General features: G+C 54.7%; 1 long non-coding RNA gene across 2 annotated transcripts in view; it reads left to right on the top strand.

Moving 5' to 3' along the window:
• Positions 1-12858, top strand: part of LOC136793648 (uncharacterized) — an 82681-nt gene that overhangs the window by 62127 nt on the left and 7696 nt on the right. For both annotated transcript variants that reach the window (XR_010839274.1, XR_010839275.1), the window contains exon 2: positions 436-502. This is a non-coding gene — a long non-coding RNA (uncharacterized lncRNA). The remainder of the gene's footprint in view (positions 1-435; positions 503-12858) is intronic.

Genomic DNA, 12858 nt, shown 5'->3' with positions numbered 1-12858 from the left:
GATTTTTCCATTGTTGATCAGTTTTACCTGTTCTAGAGCTTCACTTCAGTAGGGTCAAACAGTGTGTGCTCTTTCACGTGTGGCTCTTTCCACTCTACTCAATGGTTAAGAGATTCACTCACTTTTTTGCATATATGGGCAGCCTGTTCCTTTTCATTGCTGAGTAGTATTCCATTGAGTGGATGGGCTATCGAACGTTCTAGCTATCCTCTGTCTGTTGAGGGATGCCTGGACCGAGTCCAGTATTTCGTTGTTATGAGTACAGCTTCTAGAACATTCTTGTCCAGGTCTTTGGGTGGAACTCCTGAGCCATAAGGTAGGTGAACATTTAGTTTCCTACGGCAGTTGTTGTTTATCATTGATACTATCTTGATGGTCTCTCCTAAAGCTCTTATGTGGGAATAATTTCCTCTCTTTGTTCTCCCCCTCCCTTAGATCCTGAGGATTCAGCTGGAGACAGTCATGAAATCCATCATCAAATCCACTTGTTCTACAGACACTGGTAAGTGTTTCTCCCGTGGCAGGCCCAGCACTGGGGCTGTGAGCATATGATCGACAAGACTCAGGCTGGGGGTCCTGCTGGGTGTTGGGGGCGGGGGTCCAGATCCATGGGGCAGGGCTGCCGGCCGAGGTCAGACCCTGACGCCTCTGGAAACCTGGTGGCTGGAAATGATGATGCCTCAAGCAGTTTCTCTGACTTTCTAGAGGCGGTGGCTTAATTCACCTCTCAATGACATGTGGTTCTTTGTCTCGGGAAAATAACTGTAATGGGCCTTTTGCTTATGTGAAGGGAAAGCAGATATTAACTCTGCGGCAGAAAATCTCTCGTCAGCGAGGAGCTGAATTGCTCTGCATAATGAGGTAAAGTCTCCCTGGGGCAGAACTGCATCCTTGTTGATTATGTTTTCTTTGGGAAATTTCTCCTAAATGTGGATGCAATCTGCACTGTTCCTGAAGATGGCTGTTTGTTCTTAGAAGAGGTGAGCGTGGGGCTGCGTGTGAGAGTGTGGATGTCTGGAAACGTGAGCGGCTGTGTGCGTGTGTGATGCGCGCACGCCTGAGCCCTGTGCCTACAGAGGCCCTGGGGATGGAGGCCAAGGCCCGACACCAACAGAGGCACACAGGTGGCCTGGCTCAGCTCCTACTGGAAAGAGGTCCTGGCAGAGTCCACGGCTGGGAGCGCCCAGCGGGGGGCCTTCTCGGCCAGAGCCCGTGGCCGCCCGACTCTGCGCAGGCCCTGCTGTGGCCGCTGCTTCTCTCGGATTGTCCTGGAGGAGGCCTGAGGGCAAAGGCAGGACCTGGGAGTAGAGGGTCCACTCCTGAAACGACAGTCTTGGTAAAGAGCATATCCAGGACAGAAAGAGAGGGCTTAGGGGTTGGGCTTTTGCAGGCACTGTCGTTGGAGAGGGGAGGGCTGCAGGCCTGGGGCCGAGAGAGCCCCCCATAGAGAGTGAGAGGTGAGGGCGCCCTACCTGCCTGTGTTCGAATCCCTGCCTCTCTCCGGCGGATTTGGTAAAGTGGCTGGTGTAACTACGGGGGCTTCGCTTTGTCGGGAAGAAGGAAGGGACAGGCCTGTGTCACGGGGGGGACGCCCATCGGGAGAATAATCGCAGGCCGGGCTTTGCACGACACCCACAGTGACCCACAGGCCAGGGCTGCAGCCCGGAGCCTTCAGCAGAGGCAGAGGGCGCCGACCCCCAGATGGATACGTGGCCCGTGTGACACCCCTGGAATTCCCAGAGAACGTGGAGGAGCCAGAGTCCCCACAGCCCGCGGGCACAGGAACGACACCTGCCCTTGGCCACGCAGGAGGCCTGGCAGCCGGCAGTAGCCAGGGACGGATGGGGCCGAGGGGGCGCAGATGGCCTCATGGGGGCAGAGGGTCCGGCCAGCGCCGGGGACACAGATGGGCTGTTGCCACTGAGTGCCACGCGTGTGGGGAGGTGAGGATGGCGGGGCAGCCTGAACAGGGCATCTTCGAGGGACCCTACTGAGGGCAAACCAGAGGGGCTGGGTGGGCTCTGGGGACAGAGGCTCCTCACCACCCCTCCCCCTGCCCCAGGGCAGCCCCTCTGAGAAGAGCTGGGCCCCTCGCACCCAGCTGAGGGACTAGGGACTCTCAGAGGGGCCTCTCCCACGGCACGGGCGCTGACTCCCGGGGAGGGGAGGTCTGCTGAGCTGAAGGCCTCTGCGCGGTCTTGCTGGGGGGCCGGCCGGTGGGAGTCCAGTGCACCCCTCCTGGGCGACCCCAGACCAGCGCAGGACAGAAAGGAGCCTGAGGTGCTGACCCCAGGTGGACTCATACCTGCGGGATGTGACCACGGAGCAGGGAAGCTGGAGTCAGAGGTGGTGTCCTGCTGGGGACCTGGGAGGGCGGGGACACGGGACGAGACGAGAGAGTCAGAGACAGCGGGCGACACAGAGAAAGAAACAGAGACCGGGAGATAGACAGAGACAGAGATGAGGTCCACGGTGTGAGGGCGTCGCTGGGTGGGGACGTGGGGGGCAGGTCCGCACACACTGTCGGAGGCGAGTAGCCACCCTCCGGGCCGGAGGAGGGCTGGGCTGGTGCCGAGGGCCGAAGCCCCTCTAACTAATGTGACTTTGCCTAAGTGGAGACCCCAGGGTTCTCCCGGCACCCGTGCCAGCCCGAGTCGGGACCAGAACGAGGAACTTTCTTCCATGCAGACGTCTCTATGCCACACGTGTACCCATTGCCCCAGTTTGAAAACACACATGCTTTTCTTCTCATGTTGGTACCCTTGAATGCGTCTTAAAACCAGTATCCATAATTTACGTAGTAATGCTTCTGCTCAGGTATATTTTTTTCCCTGAAAAATCCTCAGGGATAGGTCTTGAAATTGAGAGCATCTTAAAGTCTTGGAGTCGTGCTTTAGGGCGGGAAGGAGCCCCGTTCCATCCTGGCCCTGCTGGCCGTGACCTCAAAAACCGTCCCACCTCGCTGAAGCCCCTCCCCCCCACCACCGTCTACTTAGATTGGAGAACAAAGCACAGTGCCCTGGAGGAGAGCCATCGCTCCCGAGGAAGCAGCCCCCTCTCGGCACCCACTTGTCTTACCCCTGGCACTGCTTGGTGCCCTAACCCCACTGTGAGGCCTGATCCCACAGCCCTGAGACAGCCCACCTGGGCATTCGCTCCAGGGAACCCGGGAGACCGGGAGCCATCAGGTGAGTCCCGGCTGGCTGGTGAAGACCTCAAAACGACCCCAGCTCTGTGGCTCTCACCCGTGGCTGAACGCCGGCACCGGGCCAGGCTCAGGTTCCTTGGACAGAGCAGAGCAGAACAGCATGTGACGGGCAAAGGAGCAGCAGATGCAAAAAACATTTTGGCAAAACATCAAATCCTGTCTCCACGTCAGTTACTGGTGGTACCGTTATTATTACTACGGCCTGGTATTGATGAGCTTTTGCCACACTGATACCTCCGCCCTGTGAGACCCTACTTTTCCAGATGTGGAAACCGAGGCTCAGACAGCTCAGGGGTGCCCAGGACTAGTAGGGGGCAGACAGGGCCCCAGGCGGCCTGACTCCTGTGCCCGCCCTCCCCTCTGGACCCCGACCACCCGGCACTGCTCCCTTTTGGCTCATGGAGAACTCGGGTGTGTGTTTCACTCCCCACAGGCAGGCCCAGTGCCGGGGATGAAGGAGTAGGGTTTGGACACGAGGACACAGGCTGGGTAAGTGTCTCCTCCTTCCTGTAGAAGAAAAGAGTCCCAGAGGGCAGGACTCCAGGCCCCATGAGGTCAAGTCCATCTGCGGCCATCGATACTTTTGTATGTCCGTGAACGTCCAGGTCTGCCTGGCCAGGGCACGGCAGTGCTGCTTCTTCGGCGCCAGAGATACAAGAGATCGTCTCTGAAGCTGCTTCTTGGCAGGCCAGGAAGGCAGTTTTGATTCAAAACACACTCGTGGCTTCAGAGAGAATAACTCAAGTACAGCCTGGGGACGGCCAGGGGCAAAGATAGAGCTGCTTCGTTTAATGGTTTCAAGCTCTCCTTTAAAGCAATTATGAAATTCATCTGAAAGTCAAATAAGATCCACAAACCAAAGACAGAATTAATGAATAAAAAGGGGGCTTCAGAATTTGATCTGGATGCATTCGTGGGGAAATGCCCGGTGCCCACTGCCATCTGGGCAGGTTTAACCTCAGTGAAGATGCCGCTGGCCCAGGTCGAACCTTCCGTTCACTGGATCTTGGAATTGGCTGTGACGTTTACAGGAAAGAACAGTAATGAACACCCAACTGGCAAATGTCAACTTGCTTATGAAACTGTGATGCTAGAGGAAAACCAGCTACCAGGGCTTTGGCGTAACCTCAAGGTTCTCCAGGCCTTTCTGGAGCCCACGAAGACGGGGGGCCTCCTCCACCAACGTGCTTTCCTGCGGCGAGCGTCCACCTCCATGCTGAGGCCAGGCCTTCGCTTCTCACTGAAACCTGTTCGTAAAACCCAACGTTACAGGGTCAGGTGGGAAGCAGGGCAGGGGGCAGGTCCAGGTTCCTGAGGGCCCAGGAACTCTAGTTCAGAGCCCACGTCACTGTGTCTGGGGCCGACACGGATGGGAGTCTCACCCCCATTCAGCGATCCTTTTGAGCGAAAGGCCTTCCCTCTCGGCCTGGTGCTCTGGCTGGTCTTGCTTTTAGGAGAAATGTTTCTGCTGGGTACGATGTCCCCCACTTTCCAAATGTTTTCTAAACGACCGTGCACGCACACACACAAGCACACACCCACGTGCACCCACAGGACTCCCTCTCGGGGCAGGGGGGCTGGCGGGGTGGGCGGGAACAGTGCCGGCCTCAGCCCTCCTGTTTCCAGCCCTGTGACTCGGTTACCGCTGGAGAGACGGTGCAGCCAGTGGAGGCCATGTGCTCTGCCTGGACGTGAGCGGCCGTGTTCTCCGCGCTCCCAACGCCAGCTGCGTGAGCACAGAACACTCAACAGCCCAGCACGTGGATGGACCCGGAGCTGATGACGTTAAGTGAAGTGAGTCAGACAGAGGAAGACAAATATCCTATGACGTCACTTCTATGTGGAATCTAAAACGAAAGATACAAATGAACTTATTTACAAAACAGAAACAGACTCACAGACATAGGAAACCAAGTTCTGGTTACCAAAGGGGAAAGGGGAGTAGGGATAAATTAGGAGTTTGGGATTAACAGATACACCCTACTCTATATAAAATAGATAACCAAGAAGGACCCACTGTGTAGCACAGTGAACTACATTCAATGTCTTATAGTAACCTACCACGGAAAAGAATCTGGGATATATATATATGAAGTTATATGTATACAACTGAATCACTTTGCTGTACACCTGAAACATTGTAAATTAACTATACTTCAATAAAAAAGGGAAAAAAGAAACAAAACAAAGCCACAAATTGTTAAAAAGCCAGCACAGCAAGGCCTTGAGGACTGTTCCCAGGGAGTCCTGGTTTGATGTTAGCCTCCTGGACCTGTCCCCTTAGACTAGAATCTAGGTGAAAAATCTGAATCAGAGGATTACTGGGGTTGATGCCCTGGGACCATGAGGAAGGCATGCAGCCTGGGAGCAGAATGGCACAAGCAAAGCTGCTTTGCCAGCTCGGAGATTCCAGATGGCCCTGACCGTGACCTCCAGCCCCTCTCCGAGTGGGCCACATGGGGGCCACTTGTGCCCTCAACAAACACTTCCCGAACACGTCCTATGTGCCAGGCACCCCGAGGGCCAGAGAAACAGCTGCAAACGGAACGGTCCAAGCCGGCTGCCTGCGGGCAGTTCCTTTTCCAGGGGGAGAGACAGACAGTAAACCAATAAGCGAGAAAAATGGTGATGTCGGATCGTAACGAGTGCTGCAGAGAAGCAAACGGGGGGAAGGGAGGGGCAGCCGCTCCAGGTGACAAGCAGTGGATGGGGGCCTACTGGGGTGACAATAAGGGTGGGGAGACCTGGGCAGGGGAGGGAGTGGGCTGGGCGGGGACCTGGGGCCTGCAGTGGGGGGAGGGCACGAACCCATCCGAAAGGCTGCCCCGAAGCCCACAGCGAGCGTCCTCCCAGGGCGGAGTTTGTTCGTGTCTTGGGGGACCTGCTGGAAGGTGTTTCTCAGCAGATCCTCCTTTCTTTGTGTGTGTGTGGTGTGTACAGAAACGTATGTTTATGCAGGTGAGACATATTAATCGTTTTCTTTTTGTTCTTCCATGTTTCTGTGCTGAGGAGCATCCTCCCCGGGAAAGCAGGCACTGGCCTGCAGTCACTCAGCAGGTCCTCCTTCCCTGTCACAGGGGGCCCCACCTTCCTCCTGGCGAACGTTCTTGGGGGGCCGGGAAGGAGAGCCTCAGGTGTGGGTGACCAGTAGTCCCACCAGCCTCACAGGAGAGTCTGCTGTGCCATCCCCCCAGCATTTGATGTCTGGTGCTCTGGTCCTCGGCAGACGGAGGGACTCTGGTCCTTCACCAGGAGGGCATGAGAAGCCTGGTCTCCATCACCAGCGCTGCCCCTTCAGCATTGAACCTGACTGTGTCTGACACAGACATTAAGCCTGTCTCTGCTCACTGTGGCTCTATTTAATTTGTCCTTATTTCATTTACTTCCTGTCAGACTTTGAAATAGAAGGGGAATTAGTTAATGTGAAAGCAGGCTATTGGCTTCCCTGCCATCTTTGGGTCTTGTTTCAAAAGCCCTGTTTTCCTTTTAATATATTTGAACATTCAGCCCCAATATTTTCTTATTTACTATAAGATTTCTAATATATTGACTCTCTCGGGCAAAGCAATAAGAAAAAGGAAAGAGTCCCCATCGCGAAAGGCAAAGGACATTGAACAAATGGCAATAAACACATAAAAACAATTTAACATCAGTTAAATTAAATACAAAGTAACACGTAAAATATTGCATAACACTGGTGGGAATGTGAATTGATGCAGCCACTATGGAGAACAGTATGGAGGTTCCTTAAAAAACTAAAAGTAGAACTACCATACGACCCAGCAATCCCACTACTGGGCATAGACCCTGAGAAAACCATAATTCAAAAAGAGTCATGTACCAAAATGTTCATTGCAGCACAATTTACAAAAGCGAGGACATGGAAGCAACCTAAGTGTCCATCATCGGATGAATGGATAAAGAAGATGTGGCACATATATACAATGGAATATTACTCAGCCATAAAAAGAAACAAAATTGAGTTATTTGTAGTGAGGTGGATGGACCTAGAGTCTGTCATACAGAGTGAAGTAAGTCAGAAAGAGAAAAACAAATACCGTATGCTAACACATATATACGGAATCTAAGAAAAAAAAAAAGATCATGAAGAACCTAGGGGTAAGATGGGAATAAAGACACAGACCTACTAGAGAATGGCCTTGAGGACACGGGGAGAGGGAAGGGTGAGCTGGGACCAACTGAGAGAGTGGCATGGACATATATCCACTACCAAACGTAAAACAGGTAGCTAGTGGGAAGCAGCCGCATAGCACAGGGAGATCAGCTCGGTGCTTTGTGACCACCTAGAGGGGTGGGATAGGGAGGGTGGGAGGGAGGGAGACGCAAGAGGGAAGAGGTATGGGAACACGTCTCTATGTATAACTGATCCACTTTGTTGTAAAGCAGAAACTAACACACCAGTTATTATAAAGCAATTATACTCCAATAAAGATGTTAAAAAACCAAAATCTATGCTGTGGGCAGAGGTAACAGGAAGACTGATCATCTGCTAGTGACGCTGCACTGGAATGGGCAGCATCCTACGCGGTGCAGACGTGTAAACCGACACAGCACTGCAGGCAAACACTCGGCAAGAGAGACCGAGGGCAGAAACAAAGTGCGTGCTTTCTGGCCTGGCATTTCTATTTTTAGGAGTATGTGCTAAGAACCAAAGGGGCAGATGCAACTTTAGTACAACAAGGTCCTCAGGGTACAGGTACAATGGCAAAAACAGCCACCATGGCAACTCTACCACAAAATCTGGGAAGAGCTCAAATGTCCACAGTGATGAGACAGTTAAATAAGTGAGGCAGCGGATTACAGTGGATTATTATTATTACAGTGATTATTACAGTGATTATTATTATTATTATCACTGATTATTACAGTGATTCAGTGGATTACAATTGTAGCCATTAAAAATCACGAAAAGGGTTCAGAACACGCGGGGATGTTCCTGACGTATTAGTGCAGTAAATAGTACAATAGGATAGACTCAGAGACACACACACACACACACACACACACACACACACACACGTGCCAGTCCACTCATGCAGGGGTGGAGGAGCACAATATAGCACTTAAAAAATTTTTGATCACTCAGCATATTTTCTGATTCCATGTCTTATTTCTCTGGGCTCATAGAAGTATAAATTTTGGGCTTCCCTGGCGGCGCAGTGGTTGAGAGTCCGCCTGCCGATGCAGGGGACGCGGGTTCGAGCCCCGGTCCGGGAAGATCCCACGTGCGGCGGAGCGGCTGGGCCCGTGAGCCGTGGCCGCTGAGCCTGCGCGTCCGGAGCCTGTGCTCCGCAACGGGAGAGGCCACAACAGTGAGAGGCCCGCGTACCGCAAAAATAAAATTTAAAGAAAAAAAAAAAATTCCATGGTTATCAAAACTAAGGAAAGTCTGAGAAACTCTCATAGCCAAGAAGAGTCTGAAGAGACACGATGAATAAATATGGATCTTACATGGGATCCTGGAACAGGAAGAGGACTTTAGGGAAAAACTGAGGAAACCCGAATAAAGCATGGACTTTAGTTACTAACAGTGCTTCAGTATTGGTTCATTAACTGTGGTAAATATGCAGGTAAGGTATTAACAACAGGGGAGACAGGTATAGGGTATCTGGGAATTCTCCGTACCATCTTTGCCTCTATTCCGTAAACCTAAAACTATTCTAAAGGAAACTCTTTATTTTTTAAAGCTGTAAGTGGTTACTTACTCCCTGATAAAATATGTGCTTTGGGGGAGCAAGCAGGATCTAAAAATGAAGGGTGGGGATGGAGTGGAGTGGAAACTTTGGAGCTGGCGGTCTCGGTGGCCAGGAGGGAGGGACAGCGCTGGGGACGCTGCTCTCCGGGGCAGGACGCCCGGAGGGATGGGGGCACCGGGCCGGCAGGTGGGCCGGGTCTGGGAGGAGCCGGCCAGGTGGGCAGTGCCGGCTTCCTCTCAGCCTGCATCTCCCGCTCCCCTTTTCCGCTGGTCTCGTCCTCCTGCCTGCCTGTCTTCTCCTCCCCACCCTCTCCAGCTGCCCCCAGCGCCGTCCCCCTTTTCCCTTCTCGGGCCTCTCTCCAGTCCCTTCCTCGATGCAGATCTCCCTGTGAGGCAACTGTCACTGGGCCTTCCCTCCTGACTTCCCCCTCCCCCGGCCAGCCCCCGCCCTCCCCCAAACTTGCTCCACAATGGATCAAACATTGCAAGTCACATTGTTTTAGTTATTTCCTCTCTTGCTTGAATACGCTCTTATATTCTCAAAATTCGAAAAGCAAGTAAGCTAAACATGTCCCGGGGCCCCCCAGCGGCACAGAGGGGGTGGGCCACGTGCACACGTGTTTGATCCCTGTCCTGTGTTCACAAGGGTCAATGCTGTGAAAGCAACCTCATCACCCACTGTCTTTGTGTCAAGCGAGGGTGGACCTGAGGACGTTTAGAGCAGATACGGATGAGATGGGCCACAGCGTCCCAGCAAGGTCCACCGTGACCGCAGCCCTATCCTCCTCTGTGGGCCAACCAGGCCCTTCTGCCTCGAGAAACGTGGGTGCAGCTGTGGTGGGTTCTCACAGAGGTACGCCCCTCGCAAGTCTTCGTCTTCGTCTCCCACGTGACTGTTCTGTGGCCGCAGCCACGGATCGCCACGCACTTGGGGCTTGAAACCGCAGCGGTTTCTGCTCTCACACCTCTAGAGGCCAAACGTCCAAAGTCAAGGTGCAGCAGGGTCTCGCTCCCCCTGGAGGCCCCAGGGAGGAGCCTGCAGTGACTGTCCCAGCATCTGGGGGCTCCGGGGGCTCCCTGGCCACCAGGCCAAGCCCTGCCTCTGCCTTCACGTGGCGCTCGCCCCTGTGTGCCTCTGTGTCAAGCTCTCTCTCTTATGGGAACACCAACGATTGGATTTAGGGCCCACCTGGATAGTCCAGGAAGATCTCATCTCGAGATCCTCACTTACTTTACATCTACAAAGACCCTTATTCTGAACCGCGTCGCATTCTTAGGTCTGGGTAGGTGTATCCCTCCGCATCCCACTACTTCTATATCAGCACTGACATGTTTTCACTAATCTAATCCCGTGCTTGAGGCCCTTAACTAACGAAATTGTGCTTTAGAGGGTGTTTTGCAGCTTTTCCTTGACAAATTAAGGATTACAGGGTTAAGAACGAACTTCCATGATTTTTTTTTAATGTACTAGCCTCAGGATATCAGAAATTTACAAGAATAGTTGAACAATAATTGTTGGCAGTTTTGCATAAATCTCATTTCATATTATCTTTGGCTCAAATTGCTGGAGAGAAGGCTCTCCCAATGTTTATCTGGTGTCCTCCGTGTGCCAAGCCTGGGAATACAGTGCTGAATGAAAACAGATGGAGGTGTCTGCATCCAAGGAGGGGACTGTCAGAGGAGAGACAGATGACCATAAAAGGTCCAGGCTAAACGGACGACCCGTAACCTGTGAGTGGAGCTGGCACAGTTCACACGACAGTCAGCCCTGAAGACCTCACGGCGTTACGGTCACGCAGGCAATGCCAAGTCCTACGGTGTAAAAGTCATAAATCACCATCTCAGCTGGGGAATTAAACATACGCAGGGCATCGCATCAACCTACCCTTGAGTGTCCACTCATAGCCTTGCCCATGTCACCCTCCAGCCAGGGCACTGCACGGGCCCTGGGGAAGGGGCGGCTTGGTGCCGTCAGCTAAGTAAGGACCCCTAAACATATGGACATCCTGGGCCCCGGCGCCGGTGAATGTCACCTTCTGTGGCAAAGGGCCTCGGCGGGTGTGACTGAGCTGAGGATCTTGAGGTGGGAAGATATTCTGGGTTCTCTGGGTGGACCCCGTGTCATCCAAGGGTCCTTGTAAGAGGCAGGGGGCACCCGGAGGGGGAGGCAAGGAGACCACGTAAGGGGAGGCGGGAGTGAGATAGCCGCGAGCCGAGGAGCGCCGGGGGCCACATCCAGAAGCAGCGGGAAGAGGCAAGGAACGGACCGCGCCCTGCAGAGTTCTCCTCGCATCTGCCCCCAGAACCCACTGGGACCTTTTCAGGGCTGGACCCGGGACCAGCTGAAGGGTGGAAAGCTCCCCCTTCCTCGTTCTTCAGCACTCGGCCCCCTGGACCCTCGCCCCTTACTTCCCCCCTGACGCCAGGGATTCCAGCCCTGCCGCCGACCCGGGCTCCACCCTCCGACTCCGGGCCTCCCCAGCCCCTCCCCGCTCCCCTGCTCACAGCCCCGGACCCTCAGGCGACGTCCCGCAGCCCAGCGCCCGTCAGACTCCTCGACCTCGGGTCCCGATCTGGACACGCCAAAGTCGTGTGCCGGCCACCACCCTGAAACACAGCTCCTCTGAGGACCAGGAGATGCGTGTTGGCCCCTGGCGGGAGCGCAGGCTTCCTCCTCGGGGCTGACGAGCCCCCCGGGCGTGCAGGAGGCGTTGGAGGGCCATCCGGGGTGTGTGGTCTCACTGCACCGAGCCCCCCGATCTGTCCTGGCCCCGTGGAGGTCGGGAGGGACCATTGGAGCTGCACCAGCACTTGCTTGAGGGAGGGGCCCTGTGTGTTTGAGTCGAGAATCCTAGAACCCCCGAGTGGAACGGGACCCCGAGACCAGCCAATCCCCCCAACCGAGGGCCGGGCCTTTGACTTTTGAAGACGTTTCTTCGATGATTCTGTGACTGTCAGGGCTCGCGGGACCGGCTCAGCCCACGTGGTTGGGGAGACAGTAACACCTCCCAGAGACCCTCTGCGTTCAGTCGTGGGACGGGGGGAAGGATTCGTTCAGACAGGGCAGCTGGGGTGCAGGCGAAAGAAGCCAACGAGTTAAACATGCTGACCTGAGGTGAAACACATCCCAGCCACTCGCCAATTCCCTGGCCTTCGGCACATGATTTAGCACCTCTGGGCCTGGTCCCCGGAGGGAGATATTCTGGGCAGTTGGAAGAAAGAAAGCAAAGGAAGCGATGTAGTAAAAACTGTACCGTCCTCTGACCTTGGCCGTGAATGCACAGCCGGTGTCAGCAGTTTCCGGCCATCCCATGGATCCCAGTCGAGTTTAATTTACTGGGTAGGATCAGAGGCCCTGCTGTCTCCTCACTTCAGAACTTGGAGACCCCCGAAGATGTCCGAGCTGAGAAGACTCGGCCCTGTCTCTGCCGCAGCAGCTCTGAATGCGGCCAGCGGTGCTGGGGGTCGGGATGGAGTCAGCATCCAGCCTCAGCCCTCCCGGTCTTGTCTGCAGCAGGAGCACCACAGAACCAAAGCCTGTCTCCTGCCAGCTGGCCGGGGTGGATGGCAGTGGCCCAGGACAAGCCGTTCGCAGCACCCGTGCCGGGAAGGGCTGGCACGGGCAGAGGTGCCTGCAGACAAGAGGCACAGGGCCTCCCGACAGGCAGAGACAAAGGGCTCACCGTGAAATCCCACTTGAGAGGCAAGGAGGCCCGCAGGGGCTGTGTCGGGCCGGGTGGTGCTGGCGAATGAGCGAACCTCGCAGGCGGTGCTGCTCAAGAGCTGATGCCAGGAGGCCTGTTTCAGCTTATCTCATGCGCTGCTCCCTTCCGCTGCTTCACGAGAGGGCAAGGGTTCCCACGGAAGGGTTGTACAACGTGCAAAACGGAAGTGAGAAGAAACCAGGCGTGCAGATGGCGAGGCCAGCCACCGG

The sequence above is a fragment of the Kogia breviceps genome, chromosome 2, assembly GCF_026419965.1.
Source record: "Kogia breviceps isolate mKogBre1 chromosome 2, mKogBre1 haplotype 1, whole genome shotgun sequence".
In the NCBI taxonomy this organism is placed as follows: Eukaryota; Metazoa; Chordata; class Mammalia; order Artiodactyla; family Physeteridae; genus Kogia; species Kogia breviceps.
Note: the sequence above shows the minus strand (reverse complement) of the source record. Positions and strands in the feature narration are given on the sequence as shown.